This window comes from Cryptomeria japonica, chromosome 4 (genome assembly GCF_030272615.1).
Source record: "Cryptomeria japonica chromosome 4, Sugi_1.0, whole genome shotgun sequence".
NCBI classification, from domain to species: domain Eukaryota; kingdom Viridiplantae; phylum Streptophyta; class Pinopsida; order Cupressales; family Cupressaceae; genus Cryptomeria; species Cryptomeria japonica.
In genome coordinates this window covers 752,463,615-752,480,131 of record NC_081408.1, presented here as the reverse complement: position 1 = coordinate 752,480,131, position 16,517 = coordinate 752,463,615, and positions in this window count along the sequence as shown.

The following is a 16,517-nucleotide window of genomic DNA, read 5'->3' as shown; positions in this document are numbered from 1 at the left end:
ACACTCTGCAGGAATCACTTCTCTCTTCTAGTCTAGCAAGAATCACGTATCTCTTCACTTGGATACTCACACACAACTTTTTTCCAACAACCTCAGAAAGGAACACAACATCAACCTTATAGGAATTAGATAGGTCGGTAGCATAAACCATAAACCCTAAACCTATTAGGTTAAGAAATTCAAATGGTTCAATCTTGATCATTGAGCACATTGCATTAAATGCAACAGTCTTTATCCAATCTCAAGACATTCTCCATCATTCATTTTCCACTGATTTCATGGCAGCTAATAACCCATCACGCGTTATCACTGTTTACAAACTTCGCACATTCCTGAGGTAGATAGGAACAATCTCCTTCATGCAAGATCCTTCACGCACACAAATTTGACTTGGCAACATGATATATTCTTTGTTACAATGCTAACTCATCACACAAAGTCACCAATTGACTCACACAGGCTTGAGGTACTACAACCAGAAACCTTGAAGTTGAAACTACCAACCAGTAGTCATACAAAGCTTCCATGTGCTGGTTCCCATAACCACATGTTGGTTCACCTTAAACAAACACACCACTTCACTTTGGCACATATATTGGTTCACAATGTTATACCGATTTTCACATATATAGGTTCTTGATAACATACCGATTCTCACATATACTGGTTCTTGGTAACATACCGGTTCTCACATATACCGGTTCTCTCCGCTTCAACATATTGACATCAATGACAACATACAATGTCATTATGTCCTCATACTGGTTCACATAATTCCAACAATCTCCCCCTTTGGAATTAATGGCAATATACAAAGATATCTCTCTGCTTCACATCTTCTCCCCCAATTTTTGTAGATATCTTCTCCACTTCTCTTCTTCTCCCCCTTTGACAACAATGCCAAAGTGGAGGCACACACTTCCCTGTTCCATTATGGTGCTCCTCCTAAGGAGTAGCATACTTCAAGACATCAATCCTGAAGAAAAAATTGACTATGCAATACTTGACTGATGTGGAGCATATACCTTTAGTTTACCTCCTTAAGGGGGAACACCCCTAATTCACCTCTTAAGTACATAAATGTAGCCTTTGGGAGAGGCTTGGTGAATATGTCTACTAACTGCTCCTTACTGGAAACATGTTCCAATGCAATCTCTTTGTTTTGAACCTTTTCCCTCAAGAAATGATACTTAAGCTCAAAGTGCTTGGTTCTAGAATGTAAAATCGGATTCTTGGAGATGTTAATTGCACTAGTATTGTCACAAAATATACTTACCGGTTTAGATACAGGAACTTCAAAGCCATTTAATACATGCTTCATCCAAATTGTCTAAGTGCAGTTCATGAAAGCTCCAACATACTCTGCTTCCGCTGTAGACTGAGAGATACAACTTTGCTTCTTACTCATCCATGAGACCAGTCTACCACTGAGAAAGAATGGACCACTAGTTGTGCTCTTTTGGTCATCTACATTACTAGCCCAATCAGCATCTATGAACACTTTCAGGTTAAAATCATTATTGTATGTATACCATAACCCATAGTCAATAGTTCCTTTCAGATACCTAAGAATCTGCTTGACTGCAACCAAGTGGGATTCTCTTGGACTTTTTTGGAACCTTGCAGTAATGCCAATTGCATGTACAATATATGGTCTTCTATGCAATACATAATGCAACTTACCAATCATTGATCGGTATTCCTTCTCATCAACCAATGCTGAGTCATCCTCTTTGGATAGTTTACAACCGGTCACCATCAGTGTACCAACTAGTTTGCTATCTTCCATGCCAAAGGTCTTCAACACCTCTTTGACATACTTGGACTGAGTGATAAAGATTCCATCTTTCATCTGCTGGATTTGCAGTCCAATGAAGAACTTAATCTCCCCTATGAGTGACATCTCAAACTCTTTCTTCATCTCTTCTGCAAACTCATGACTCATCTTGTCATCTCCACCAAAGATAATGTCATCAACAAATACCTCATAGATTAGGATTTGATCTCCTTTAGACTTCAAGTAGATATTGATATCTTCGCTTGTTCTCTTAAATCCAATCTTCACAAGATGGGAGTGCAGGCATTCATACCATGCTCTAGGTGCCTGCTTTAGACCATATAAGGCTTTATGTAGCCTACACACCATGTCACCGTCTTTAGATTGGGAAAACCCATTTGGTTGCTCTATATACACTTCCTCTTCAAGTACACCATTTAGGAATGCAGATTTTACATCCATTTGATATACTTTGAATCCTTTAAAAGCTGCATATGCAAGAAGCATATGAACTCCTTCCAATCTAGCTACAAGAGCAAAGGTTTCTCCATACTCTTCTCCTTCTTCTTGGGCATATCCTTTACACACTAGTCTAGCTTTGTTTCTAATCACTATGCCATCCTCATTCAGCTTATTTCTAAGAACCCATTTGGTGCCAATGACATTTTTATGCTCTGGTCTGGGTACCAAAGACCATGTACCATTTTTCTCTATTTGGTCAAGTTCCTCTTCCTTTGCCTTGATCCAGTCTTCATCTTTTTGTGCTTCTTTGAATGATTTAGGCTCAAATTTAGAGATCATACATGAGTTTTCTTTGACCTTTCTTCTTGTAAGGATTCCTGCATCCTTATCTCCTATGATCTGCTTAGGATCATGATTCAGCTTGACATATCGAGGAATGATTTTAATAGATTCATCTTGCTTTTCTTCTTCATCGTCATCTCCATTAGTATCAACATCTACATTTACCAGTGTAGGAACACTGTTACTCGTACTTGGTTGACTAGCAATTGGTTCCCAGAAGGTTACTACCAGTTCATTTACCACTTACTCACTACTAGTTTCCTCAGTTTTCTCAGAGGTTTCATCAACTCTTACATTGATGCTTTCCATAATCCTCTGAGTCCTATTATTGAAACACTTGAGAGCTTTTCTCTTGGTGGAATACCCTAGGAATATTCCCTGATCACATTTCACATCAAATTTGCTCTGGCGTTCGCTCCTCTTGATGTAACATTTGCTACCAAACACTCTAAAGTAGCTAACCACAGGTGTCTTACCCGTCCAATACTCATAAGGAGTTTTGTCCTTACCTTTCTTGATGAGTACCCATTTCATTGTGTAGACTATAGTGCTCACCGCTTCTCTCCAAAAGGTGTGGGCCAGATTTCCTTGAATCAACATAGTTCTAGCTGCTTCAACCATAGTCTGGTTATTCCTCTCTGCTAGACCATTCTGTTGTGGAGTCTAGGGGGCAGACAGTTGCCTCTTGATGCCATGTTCTTCATAGTTCTTGTTGAATTCATTGGAAGTGAATTCCTTCCTTGATCAGTTCTTAGGTAGTTGATCCTTTTACCGCTTTCCTTCTCCACTAATGCTCTGAAAGCTTTGAACTTTACAAAAGCTTCAAACTTATCTTTCAAGAATGTGACCCACATCATTCTTGAGTAGTCATCAATGAGAATCATTAAGTACCTATCACCTTGCACACTCCTAGTTTTCATAGGACCACACAAATCAGTATGTACCAGATCAAGCAAATTGTCAGCAGTGAAAGATTTACCTTTAAAGGTTGAGGAAGACATTTTCCCCAGTTGACACTCTTTGCACAAGGTATTTTCTAGTTTGCTTAGCACCAGCAACCCTCTAACTTCCTTGATCTTATTTGCCTTCACAATGTTATCAAAGTTTACATGGTAGAGTCTCCTATGCCATATCTAGCTATCATCAAATTTAGCCATAAGACATGTACTTATATTTGCATTTAGCTGAAATAGGTTACCTTTGGTCTGCATACTAGTGGCCACCAATTCACCATTCTTTCCTTTGATTTTGCACACTCCATTCTTGAATTCTAGAGTGAGACCACTGTCATTCAACTGGGCAACACTCAAAAGGTTGTGTCTGAGACCATCAACCCAATAGACATTGTCAGCACTACCCTTTCCATTCAGAGAGATTGACCCTCTGCCTTTGACCACACATGGTGCATCATTACCAAAGCAAACCACACCACAATCATACTCTTCCAAGGATAGAAACTTGCTCCGATCACCAGTCATATGGTGAGAATAGCCACTATCAATAATCCACTCATTTGAATTATCAAACTAGGAGACAAGAGCCTTCTTGTCTAACACATCTTCCTTGATAGCAACAAACACAATATCTTCATTTTCTTCATCTTCTGATTCCTCATCTATGACACCTTCATCAACTGCCACAAAATAGTTTCTTTGTTTTCCTCCTTTGAATTTCTTGAACCTTTCCGGTTTGTCCTTGTTGTCACCATTAAGGCAGTTTACAACAATATGTCCTATCCGGTTACAAGAAAAGCATTTCAAAGGGAGCTTACCTTTGTATTTGTCATTTCTTTTAGGAAGTTTCCTTGCAAGAAGAGCCTCAAAAGCCATTAGAATCTCATCATCATCCATTTCTCTGCTCTGTCTTGGTTCACCACTGGTGCTAGCTTCTTTTCCTTTTTTGGATGGTACAACAGAAGCTTTAAAAGCCAATTCAGTCTTTTGAACATTGCCATTAAAACTATTTAGCTCATAGGCTGCCAACTTTGCAATGATGGAGTCTAGGGATACCTTAGTCTTGTCTATTGATCTCAACTCCTGAATAGCAGCAACCCTTATTGCATAGACCGGTAATAAGGATCACAGGACTTTGCTCACCATAGTGGAATCTTCCATTTTACCACCTGCACTCTTGATATCTCTAACAATAGTTTTGATTCTTATTCCATACTATTGAATGGTCTCACCTTCAACCATCCACATGTCTTCAATCTTTCCTCTAAGGCTTTCTTCCTTAGCTTATTTTACATGCTCATCACTGCCATAGATATTTTCAAGAGTATCTCATACCTCTTTGGGATTTACCTTATCTTGGACATCAATAAACTCAATGTCAGATAAACTACTAATTAGGGCTTCCATGACTTGCCCATTCTCCTGCATCTCTCTCTTTTGGTCATCAGTGAGAGTACCGGTAGGGGAAACATAGGCATTCTCAACATAGCTCTAGTGTTGAGAACCCATGCTTCTCATGTATATCTTCATTTTGTCTTTCCATATACTAAAATTTTCTCTGTTGAACTTTGGACCTTCCCTCTTCATCATTAGGCTGGGATCTTTACCTCAAGTGGTTAAGCTTATAACACAGAGGACTTGGAGGATGCTCTGATACCAATTGATAACTCAACGATGAATGGATAGTACCAAATTGGTACTAAGAGGGGGGAGTGAATCAGTACAAACAAAAATACAATCCAAAACCGGTTTGTTAGCAGGCACTGTGCTTTGACAGATAAACAGTAACACTGGTCTTAAACATAGTACAACTAGCAAAACCTAGAATAACTGAGACAAGCATAAACCGGTTGACACTTATCTTTTCAAACAATCTAATACTTCATTTCCATTTCACCCTAGTGCATGAACAGGTAATCTATCATCAAAAGATATATAAATAGCTAGATCAACATGATTTACCTTCAGACACAAATCACTCAAACCATCACAAGAATATCACCACACATGACACATAGATTTTTCACGTGGAAACCCAACTAGGAAAAACAACGATGGGGATGAATACCCATAAGCTATTTTTGAACTCTTTAGAAGTCCGCTCTATTAGGAGCCTTGTCCGGTTAAAGACTGATACAATAGGTTCTATTAGGAATCTATCCTGTTAGGGATCACTCGGTTAAGGGATGGCTAGAATACCCAGTTAAGGGTTAAACCCTATTTAAAGTTACCTTGTTAGAGGATTTCAGGAACTCAATGGTTTTGAGTCACCCTCGGTTAAAGCTACCCTATTAAGGGATTTCTCAACTGTTGAAGTGGTTAGAGATCAACAGGTATTGCAATGATCTAGTAACAACAGTCAATGCCAATGCAGATCCGCTTTAGCTCCTCTTCACCTTTTGCACTTACACTCTGTAGGTATCACTTCTCTCTTCTGGTCTAGCAAGAATCATGTATCTCTTCACTTGGATACTAACACATAACTTTTTGCCAACAACCTCATTAAGGAACACAACATTGACCTTATAGGAAATAGATAGGTCGGTAGCATAAACCATAAACCCTAAACCTGTTAGGTTAAGGAATTCAAATGGTTCAATCCTGACCATTGAGCACATTGCATTAAATGCAACAGTCTTGATCCAATCTCAAGACGTTCTCCATCATTCATTTTCCACCGATTTCATGGTGGTTGATAACCCATCACACGTTATCACCGTTTACAGACTTCATACATTCCTGAGGTAGATAGGAACAATCTCCTTCATGCAAGATCCTTCAGGCGCACAAAGCTGATGTGGCAACATGATCTGTTCTTCAATACAATGCTAACTCATCACACAAAGTCATAGATTGAGTCACACAGGCTTGAGGTACTACAACTGGAAACCCTGAAGTTGAGACTACCAACCGGTAGTCATACAAAGCTTCCATGTGCCGGTTCCCATAACCACATGCTGGTTTAGCTTAAACAAACACACCGCTTCACTTTGGCACATATACCGGTTCACAGTGTTATATCAATTTTCACATATACTGGTTCTTGGTAACATACCGGTTCTCACATATACTGGTTCTTGGTAACATACCGGTTCTCACATATACCAGTTCTCTCCTCTTGAGCATATTGACATCAATGACAACATAAAATGTCATTATATCCTCATATCAGTTCACATAATGCCAAAAAATTCTAGCTACCAGTGCAAAGGTTTCATTATAATCAATTCCCTCTTTCTATGAATATCCCTTACACACTAATCTTGCTTTGTTTCTGATTACCTTACCATTTTCATTAAGTTTATTTCTCAATACTCATTTAGTTCCAATTACATTTTTGTGTTTAGGCCAGGGAAACAATGTCCATGTGCTATTCTTTTCAATTTGTTCCAACTCTTCTTCCATAGCTTTAATCCAATGTTTATCTTCACATGCCTAAAAAATAGATGTTGGTTCAATTTGAGAAAATAAAAATTCCTCTTCATTTGCCAGTCTTCCTCTTATCATTACACCTTGATACTTGTTACTAATTATCTGACTTTCAGAGTGATTGAGTCTTACATAACTAGGTTTATTCACTTACTGCAGTTCTTCAGTCACTGTGGAATTCTCAGATGATGCCAATGTGACTAGATCTACATTCCATACTGGTGCATTCAGTGTAGGTTCATTTATGATCATCTCAATTCTCAGTTCAGAATTTATAGACCTTGATTTACCTTTGAACTATTCATCCATCTTCACATTTTTACTCTCAAAGATTTTCTACAATCTTTTATTGAAACATCTATATGTCTTTCTCTTAGATGAATAACCAAAAAATATTCCTTCATTACTTCAAGGATCAAATTTACCAACATACTCGCCTCTCCTAATATAATATTTGCTTCCAAATATTCAGAAATATTTAAGAGTAGGAGTATTACCAAACCATAGTTCCTGAGGGGTCTTACCGGTTTCACCTTTGATGTGAACTTTGTTGAAAGTGTAAACCATTGTATTAACTACTTCTCTCCAATACACATGAGGTAGGTTTGCTTCTGATATCATGCTTTTAGCTGCATCCAGAATAGTTTTGTTCTTCCTTTCCACAACTCCATTCTGCTAGGGTTTCCGAGGTGCTGATAGCTATCTTTTAATTCCATTCAATTCACATAATGTATTAGATTCCTTAGATGTGAATTCACCTCCTTGATATGATCTTAAACATTTGGTTTTCTTACCAATTTCTTTCTCTACCATTTTCTTGAATAGTTTGAATTTCCCAAAAGCTTCTGATTTCTCCCTAAGAAAAGTAACCCAATAGATTCTAGAATAATCATCAATGATTATCATAAAGTATCTATCTCCCTGTAGACTTCTAGTTCTTGTCAGACCACATAAGTTAGTATGAATTAAATCAAGAACATTATTGAATTTCTCTGGAATACTCTTAAAAGTTGTTCTAACTTGCTTTCCAAATTGACATTCCTTACATATCGAATTATGAGGTTTTACAATCTTAGGTAAATCCCTTGCTACCTTAGTTGTATTGATTTTTACAATGCAATCAAAATTTACATGACAAAGTCTCTTATGCCATAGCCAACTTTCATCAATATGTGCAATCAAGCATGTTTTCTCATTGTTATTCAAATGAAAGATATTACCTCTAGTTTGATTACTGGTTGCAATCTCCAAACCCATTCTATTCAAGATTTTGTATCTACCATTCTTGAATTGTAGCTGAAATCCCTTTTCAACTAATTGACCAACACTCAAAATATTATGCTTCAAACCTTCAACATAATAAATTTTATCAGTATTGTGCTTACCATCAAAATATATAGTGCTTTTTCCTCTGACCAAACAAGCTTTATCATCCCCAAATATTACTAGACCTCCATTGTATTCCTGAAAAGATAAGAATTTACTTTTATCACCAGTCATATGATGTGAACATCCGGAATCAATGATCCATTTATCCTTTTCTTCAATTCTAGCTGCTAGGGCCTACTCTATCGGTTGTACAGTAGGTGTCAGTTGATCTTCTTTTATTGCAACAAAATCCCATCCATTGTCTGCTGGTTCCTCTTAAGCATCATCAGTAACTCCTTCATCAGCGTAGTAACATGATTTGTCTTTATTCTTCTTATATCTATATCTCTGATATTCAAGGTTAGTCTTATATGTTCTTTTAGCTTCTTCTCTCAATCTTGCATGTCTATCAGGACACCTAGATACCATATGACCAATTTTGTTGCAATTAAAACATTTAAATGGTGCTTTACCTTCATACTTACTTCCAACTAGACCTTTAGGCATTTTCCTTGCGAATAGTGCTTCAAGTTCTTCCAGTTCTTCATTTTCCCTTTTGATATCTTAAAGTTCTTTTGGATAAAGTGATTTCCAATCAAATTTCTCAGATGGTGATGATGTTGTAGATGATGATGCTTTGAAGGCTAAATCTATCTTAATTGTAGCAATAGGACCAAATTCCTCAAGCTGAAATGCTGAAAGTTTTCCAACCAGAGTATTTGTAGATACTGATGCATTAGGCATTGTTCTCAATTCATTAATAGCAGTTACTTTCATTTTTTATGCCGGTGGCAATGCTCTTAAGACTTTAGAAACAATCTCATCTGCACTTAAGGATCCTCCACAACATTGTATACCCAAAACAATTTCATTGACTCTTTCCATAAAAGAAGAAATTCTTTCATCTTCTTCCATTTTCAAATTTTCATACCTGACCTGGAAGCATTCCAAATTTGCAATTTTGACAGTTGTATCTCCTTCATTCAATGTCTCCAATTTATCCCAAATACCTTTAGCAGTAGATCAATCTGATAATCCCATGATTTGTTGATCTGACAATGTGCTCAAAAGTGCTTCTCTTGCTTTGCAATTATTCTCTTGATCCTTTGCCAGTGTAGGTGGATGAGGTTGAACTTGTGCAGGAGCAACATATCCATTCTTTGTAACATCCCATATGTCTCTTCCAATGCAATCCAGATGTGTCTACATTTTGATCTTCCATATACCATAGTTAGTTCCATCAAGTTTTAGACTATCCTTCCTGAAAAAGTTAGTTGCCATAGAGTCTCCTCAAGTTGTTAAACTACTGCAAAAAGAGGACTTAGATCTGATACCAATTGTTAGGACCCTAAGGCAACTAAGAGGGGGGGGCATGAATCAGTTTACTATTAATTTTAACCCAAATATATCTTAATCAAACTTAATGCATAATACCGGTAAACCAAAGTTAATGTCAGTTAACAGTTTAACAGTTAATAACAATATCGGTGAAGCTTAATGCATGAAACATAAAGAGAAACAACATCCACAACACATAACATAGATATTTGTACATGGAAACCCTGTAAGGGGAAAAACCACAGTGGGAAACCTTACCCACAATCAGATTATACTACTGTAGATAGTATGTGTGTACAAATGGGGTCTTCACATGTAGAAAGGCCAACTACTTAGAGCTCACTGCTCAAACAGAAGATGGTAATCACACTAACTACAATTGGATGGTTAAATCCAATGATAATGTACTGCTCAAAATAACATCTTCTTATGTTGGATTCAGTACCGGTTAAGTTTTGATTATCTCCTTCAAACCTTCCTTGAATCTTCAAATGATGTTTGCGTGAGTAGCTCTTCTTATATTTGGATATATAGAAAATCACAACCTTACCATACCATATTACCTTTTGTTACATAATCTCACAAATGAGATCTTACATATATACCAAAACCTAAGACCAAATGTGTAGTTCGGCTCACTAAGAATATTACTATTAAATCAATTACAAATGAATCAAGATGCAATGCATCATGTGGGCTCAATGCATTTACAATAATAACCAATCAATAAATCATCTCCATAATGTGTCATGCTGATCTAGAATAGATAATGCATGTCAGTCCATAACCTAGACCAATTTGCTGGTAACAACAAATATGCCAACTCAATTAGACCAATAACCAGATCACCAAAACAAAGTATCCAAACCATGTCTTTGACATAACCAAGTAATCTCTAGATGATAATAAATCATCCTTAGTGTCGGTGAACAATATAACCTACTGGTGAATCAAATATCGATGACTATGCATAAGTCACTGAACATGCCGATGACCATAACCAAAGATCTCCAGAAAGATAAGTGCAGATAAGTGTTGACATCAATGACAAAACCATTGCAACACATCCATAATACCAATAGGTGAGAAGACATGTTTGATTACATAGATTGATGAGGGTTGGCTATGGCATAAAAGGCTATGTCATGTGAGTTTTAATTGCATTGTAAAGATCAAGTCAACTAAGACTAGTAGAGATATACCTCATATTATGAAGCCCTATAATCTGGTATGTAAAGAATGTCAAATGGGAAAACATGTCAGAACCTCTTTTAGGAGTATACAAGATAAATAAAATGATGTTCTTGATCTTATTCATACTGACTTGTGTGGCCTTGCTAGAGTTAAAAATTTTCATGGTGATAGATATTTCATGCTAATCATTGATGATTATTCTAGAATGATGTGGGTTACTTTTTTGAGAGAAAAATCTAAAGCATTTGAAAAGTTTGAAATATTTAAGGCTAAAGTGGAAACTGAGATAGGATTGAAGATTAAATGTTTGAGATCAGATCATGGTGGAGAATTCACATCTGGTGAGTTTAATAACTTTTGTGACAAGCATGGTATTAGAAGATAATTTTATGCTCCCTAGACACCTTAGTAGAATGGAGTTGTGGAAAGGAAAAACAAAACTATCTTGGATGCTGCTAGAACAATGATGATAGAAGCTAATCTACCTCATATCTATTGGAGAGAAGTAGTTAGTATAACAATTTATACATTTAATAGAGTACATATCAAAGGAGAAACTGGTAAGACCCCTTATGAATTATGGTTTGGCAATACACATATAGTTAAGTATTTTAGAATTTTATATTAGGAGAGATGATACTATTGGGAAATTTGATCCTAGAAGTGATGAAGGAATATTTCTTGGTTATTATAATGAAAGAAAAGCATATAGATGTTATAACAAGGGATTGTAGACAATAGTGGAGAGTGCTAATGTCAAAGTAGATGAGTTGAGAAAAAAACAAATTAGAATTTATGAGAAGGAACCAACAATGGAAATGATTATATCTGAACTGGTAGCACCTTTACCAGAATAGAGAGTTGAACCTGTTACTTCAGCAACATAAGAGAATTATACAATAACTAAAGAACAATGAAGAGGAATAGAGAGTCGAAAGACTCCTAGGTATGTGAGATTGAATCATTCTAAAGATCAAATCATGTGGGATGAAAACAATGGAGTGGTGAGAAGAAGAAGACTGGAAACTAATGATTTATGTTTAATTTCACAAGTTGAACTGATATCAGTAATTGAGGCATGTAAAGATGAATTTTGGTTAAAAGCTATGGAAGAAGAATTAGATCAGATTGAGAAAAATAACACATGGACTTTCTGGTTCCCTAGCCCAAAAATAAAAATGTTAGTGGAACTATATGGGTTTTTAGGAATAAATTGAATGAGGATGGTCAAGTTATAAGGAATAAGGCTAGATTGGTTTGTAAAGGATATTCTCAGAAGGAAGGAATTGATTATGGAGAAACTTCTGTACCATTATCTAGGATTAAAGTTGTAAGATTATTTCTTGCCTATGTTGTTTATAAAAACTACAAGGTTTATCAAATGGATGTTAAATGTGCATTCTTGAATGGGGATCTTGATGAGGAAGTTTATATTGAGAAACCTACTAGTTTTTCACTACTAGATGATACTGATATGGTTTGCAGGTTAAGGAAAACTTTATATGTATTGAAACAAGCACCTAGAGCTTGGTATGCAAGGTTGGATAGATATCTTTAGAAGCTTGGTTTTACTAAGGGCAGTGCTAATAGTAATTTATATTATCAAATCACTAATGATGATATATAGATTATTGAAGTATTTGATGATGACATTATTTTTGGAGGTGAAGATAAATTATGCATATAATTTTCTAAGAACATGGAGAAAGAATTTGAGATGTCTATTATTGGTGAGATGAAATTTTTCTTAGGTTTGAAGATTACTCAGACTGACAAAAGTATTTTTATTTGTCAAGCTACATATGCTAAGGAATTGTTGAAGAAATTTGGTATGGAAAATTCTAAACCGGTAAGTACACCTATGGTTACAAGTGAGAAATTGACAAGGAAAGATGTTTCTGCACTGATAAATCCTACAAGATACAAATCTATGATTGAAGGTCTACTTTATTTGACTCAGACTAGGCCTGACATTATGAATGTTGTTTGTATTGTTTAAAGATTTCAGAGTGATCCTAGAGAAAATCATGAGATGGAGGTGAAAAGGATTTTTAGATACTTGCAAGGTACATCAGAATATGGTTTATGGTAGCCTAAGATTGATAACTTTACTTTATGTGCATATAGAGATGCTGATTGGGCTGGAGATGTTGATGACCAAAAAAGTACTTCCCATGGAGCTTTCTTTCTTGGAAAGAAATTGGTTTCATGGATCAAAAAGAAACAGTCATGTACTTCTTTATCTACTATTGAAGCTGACTATGTTGTTGTTGCTACTAATTGTATACAATTTTTATGGATGAAGCAAATGTTGAAGGATATAAAGGTGGATTGTGATAACTCTGTTGTATATATCAAAGAATTCAGTATTTCATTCTAAGACAAAGCACATATCTATCAAGTATAGCTTTGTGAAGGAGAAGGTGGAAGAAAATGAAGTTAAACTGGTTTATGTGAACACTAAAGAACAAATTGCAGATATTTTCACTAAACCTCTATCCAAAGAATCATTTGAGTACCTGAGAGATAGATTGGGAGTTTTTGCCCCTATGCTAGAGACTTGATTGATGTAATTTGGTATCAGTCAGGTATGCATTATCAGAGATACTATTCATTCTAGCACTAATGTGGGATGCTACTACTCACGGGGAGTAGTCAGATTTGAGATTCAGAGGCTTATATTTTTTCTTTGATATTTCTGTCATATTTTTGGCATTGATGTCAAAGGGGGAGAGATAGTTATGTGAAAAATAAATTCAGAGCTTTTACAGAAATATTATTCAAAGGGGGAGAGATACTGATATTCAGAGCTATATGCAGGAGATTGTTGGTGGTCTTCCACAGGGGGAGACTTGTTTGGCATTTCTCAGTACTTAGATGTTTTTCACATCTAGTGTTGCCATCAATTCCAAAGGGGGAGATTATTGGCCATTTGGTGGAATTGATTATGTGTTGCACTGATGTTTTGTCATTGATGTCAACACTAGCCATTTGGATACTTTACTAGCACCCTTTTGGTCCTAGTAGGTTGAGTAGTTTTTCGTTAACTTGGATCTGGCATGATCCGGTTGACTCTGGTATAATCTGGTGATGAAATTGACTTGTTCATAATGCTTATACTCATATTTGGTCAGTTGATTTTGGTCTAGTGATTGGATGCTATCATTCTTGCTATGAAGATTGGTTTCTGGTTCTAGTGAGGGTTTCACCAACAGAGCTTTTGGTGGAGATCTTTGATGCATTGCATAATTGGTTTTGGTGCAGCTTCTGATAGAGTTTTAGGATACAATTGGTGATCATGTTCAAGACTTGGCATTTGGAGATCATTGCTGAAGTGTGTGGACCTATAATTGGTCCTGATTGATCTAGGTTATGGGCACACATTGATGTAATATGTGGATAAGACCTATTGTTCTATTTTTGAGATATCTTATGTGTTGGATATTATTTGTTTTTGTCTAAGGCCGACATCATTTGTAATTATGTAATTGGTTTATTGTCTAGTGGCTGACCTAATTGTTTTTGGTCGAGGGTTTGTATAAATAAGGTGTAAGATCTCATTATAGATCATCATGGTTATTGTAAGAGGTCATGGTCAATGAATGTAATGTGAGAATAATGTAATATCATTTAGGCAGAGGAGTTGGTCGATTATTGGAGATCGAACTGGGTTTATAAGAGGATTTATTCCTCCGGTATTGAGTTTAACTGGAACTATACTTAGGCATAATAGATGCTATCTTTTGCAATTCAACACTTCTTTGGATTGTAGTATGGATTTGTATGTAGTCAGTGAGACTCCTTTTGTGATAAGTAGTGTGCTCTAGGTTGTTAGCCTTCCTGCATGTGAAAGCCCCTTAATTGTAAATTCACATACTTACTACAGAAGTATTATCTGACTATGGGTAGGCTTCCCATCATGGTTTTTCCCTTTACTAGGTTTTTCATGTACAAATATTGGTGTTGTGAGGATGGATTTTATTCTATGATTATTGTTTATGCTTAATTGGATTAACTGCTATTCTGGTATAATTATTTTGAGTTCCAGTATTATTGTTTTAAATTGCTAATGCTTTTGGTGAACTGTGACAACTGATTCACCCCCCCTCTCAGTTGTCTTCTAGCTATCTAAACTATCTAACAACCATTACCTTTGCTAAAACTAAGCTTTGAAAGATATTTATCTAATCTAGCATACCATGCTCTAGGGGCTTCTTTCAATCCATATAAAGCTTTCTTCAATCTGCAAACCATGTCCTTATCCTCTGATAAAGAAAATCCATCAGGGTCCTCACTATAGATTTCCTCTTCAAGATCTCCATTAAAAAATGTACATTTGACATCCATCTGATATACCTTGTAGTTCTTGTGTGCAGCATAGGCAATAAATAGTGTTACTGCTTCAATTCTTACAAGCGGAGAATAACTCTCATCATAATAATCTCCTTCTTCATGTGAGTAACCTTTGCAAACCAGGCTAACTTTATTTCTCACAATTTGACCTTCCTCATTTAATTTATTCCTCAAGACCCATTTAGTTCCAATGATATTCTTATCTTTAGGTCTAGGAACCAATTCCCAAGTCTTATTCATTTCTATCTGATCTAGGTCCTCTTCCATTTCTTTCATCCAATTCTCATCTTTACTTGCTTCAACAAAAAATTCTAGTTCAATTTGAGAAATTAAACATACCTCTTTAGCAACTAACCTTCTTCTAGTCATCACACCTTTCCTTTTATCTCCAATGATTTGATCCTTAGAGTGATTCAACTTCAAATTTTTGGGAGTTTTCAAAATGTGTTGACTTTCTGATTCTTTCTATCCTTCAATAGTCATAGTGGAATTTTCTGATGTTACCAGAGTAATTGGATCTATACTCTAAACATATTCTTGAACTATTAGTTCTGATATGATAAATTTACTTTTTGGTCCATAATCATATGATATAATTTGATTGTCATCTTTCTCATCCAACTTGACATTTATGCTTTCCATTATCCTATTCAATATTTTGCTATAACATCTATATGCTTTGCTCTTAGTGGAATAACCAAAAAGTATTCCTTCATTACTTCTAGGATCAAATTTGCCTAATGCATCATCTCTTCTAGTGTAGCATTTACTTCCAAAAATTCTGAAATATCTAACAGTAGGACTATGACCAAACCATAATTCATAAGTATATTGCAATATTAACAACTTCTCTCCAATAGATATTAGGCAATTTGGCTTCCATCATCATTGTTCTTGTAGCATCTAAGATAGTTCCTTTCTTCCTTTCTACTATTCCATTTTGTTGTGGGGTTCTAGGTGGAGAAAATTGTCTTTTGATTCCATGCTTCTCACAAAAGTTGTTGAACACACCGGATGTAAATTCACCGCCTTGATCTGATCTTAAACATTTTATCTTCAATCATGTTTCTATCTCAACCATGGCCTTGAAAATTTTCAATTTCTCAAGAGCTTCATATTTTTCTTTCAAGAATGTAACCCACATCATTCTAGAATAATCATTAATAAGCAACATAAAGTATCTATCACCTTGAAAATTTTTAGTCCTTTCTATTCCACATAGATCAATGTGAATAAGATCAATAATTTCATTAGATCTATCATGTATGCTTCTGAAAGAATTTCTAACTTTCTTACCCATT